This window comes from Cyprinodon variegatus, unplaced genomic scaffold (assembly GCF_000732505.1).
Source record: "Cyprinodon variegatus isolate N-32 unplaced genomic scaffold, C_variegatus-1.0 Scaffold437, whole genome shotgun sequence".
Lineage (NCBI taxonomy): Eukaryota > Metazoa > Chordata > Actinopteri > Cyprinodontiformes > Cyprinodontidae > Cyprinodon > Cyprinodon variegatus.
In genome coordinates, this window is record NW_015150890.1 from 407,628 (window position 1) to 409,871 (window position 2,244).

The following is a 2,244-nucleotide window of genomic DNA, read 5'->3' on the forward strand; positions in this document are numbered from 1 at the left end:
CAAGATGAAGGCTTAGATGAAGACAATAGTTTTGCTAACTTTGAAAGTTCAACTGGATCAAAGCAGTCTAAACCCGGTTCAGATTCCATGACTACCTCAGATGCTGCGTCACACCCCAGAGACAAACCAATCGCGGATAGAAGAGTGCTAATGATCTTATTTTTAATAAGATCAATCTTATTTATAAAGAATCCCATAAAATCATTACTGCTATGAGCAGGTGGAATGGACAGTTCAACAGAGCTATGGCTCTGGGTGAGTTTGGCAACTGGATTAAAAAGATTTCTAGGATTATTCTTATTCTCCTCAATTAATGAGGAGAAATATGCTGCTCATGCTTTACAAAGGGTACTCTTATACAGCAGTTAACTACTTTTTCAGACTAGGTAGGATTCCCGTAGGCATGTGCAGCGATTTTTTTTCTCTCCAATTTCCTAGCATTTTTCTTCAAAGTGCGCATCTCTGCATTAAACTGTCAGGAATCCAGTTTGTGTGGTCTGTTTGTGTTTGTCTCACCCTCCACCACCAGGTGGTGCCCTGTCCTCTTTGGTCCTCCCTGCAAATCTGCATCTCGTTGGATCATTATCGGGAGGCGCACTTAAGTAGTGGACTGTCACTACCTCGGCGCCAGAGTGTTTGCCAGTTTTGGGTACTCTAGCCAAGCTGAGTTTTGTTGAGTCTAACTGTGTCTTTGTTTTTTTCGCTGAGCCTAACCTTGTGTTTTTGTCTTTGCCTTTTCGGCAGGAAGCCAGCTGGATGTTTGGCCTTCTTCCCCTGGAAGGATTGTTTCTTTCTCACACTGAGCAGGGGATTAAACACCACAAGTACCATTCAAGTCCTCCTGGATTTCCAAGTGACTGTCCGCTCACATAATCCTCTGGAACTGAGTTCCAGATCCAACCCCCTCTACCCTTACCACAATAAACCTGTTAAACCTTTGCCTTGCTCTCTGAGTGGTTCTCTGCATTTTGGGTCAGATCCTTAAATAAATCATGACATAAACCAAGTACCAGGTTTTTATTTTTAACGGTTTTCATTTTCAAAGGAGCTGCATTGTCTAAGGCAGTACGCAGAGAACTAGCAACCCCATCAACAAAATCATCAACCTGTGAAGGGGAATAAACTAAGTTTTGGCACTCTGCAGCACTGCTCAGCGACACAGAGGAGAGAGAAAATGAAACAGATTCTTTAAAATGTATAATTGCACTATCTGATAATGATCTGCTAAAGTGAAAGTTTCATTTGGGGGAGGAGAACTCTTTTAATGTAAGGTTATTAAAAAGTGGTCAGAGAGGACAGGGTTGTGAGGAAATAATTAGTTATTAGTTATTTCTTCACATTCACAGCACAAGATCCAAAGTATGAAGATGAGAATGTGTGGGACTATTCACATTTTGAACAAAGCCAATAACGTCTAAGATAGCATTAAAGGCTGCTCTTAAGCTATCGCCTTCAATGTCAGCATGGATGTTAAAATCGCCCACTATGATGACCTTGTCAGTATTTAATACCAAATCAGAAAGGAACTCTGAAAATTCGTCTAAAAATTCAGAGTAGTAATATATATACGTATATTGTTAGGAATCCAGTTTGTGTGTTTTTCTCTCCCTCCACCACCAGGTCATGCCCTGTTCTCATTGCCCTTCCTGCACGCCTGAGGCTCGTTGGTTCATCACTGAAGAGTATTTGCGCAGCGGATATATGTATATGCCATAACATAGGCATGCATGTTGAAACAGACATGTAATTGTAATTCAGTCTTGGTCTTAAATCTTACATGTAATATGTAATAGAAAATTCAATAGAAAAAAAGCCCTTTTTGCTCATCATCACATAGTGTGTGTGTGTGTGTGTGTGTAATATTCTTAATATTTTTATATAATGTAAAGTGGAGTCTAAAGTCCATGCATTTTTTACATAAGTAGAAGTATAGATACTGCATTTTAAAAACACTCTTTACTCAACTATAAGTGAAAAAGTATGTGCTCCAAAAACTACTCAAAGTATAAAAGTATAAAGTAACCTTTAAAAAAACAGCCAGATCCCACTATATGAATTGAAAGCTAAATTTTTCGACTATTTCTAAAAAATCTTAGAGATAGGGCCAAGGATGAGGGAGGTCTTGTTGGTCTCCATCTCCCGATACGCTCTCGCCTGTGTCCGACCTTTCACACATTTCAACATCTTTTTCTGAATCCCACATTGTTGCATGGCATAGACAATTCGCGTTAGCAGTTTGATGAA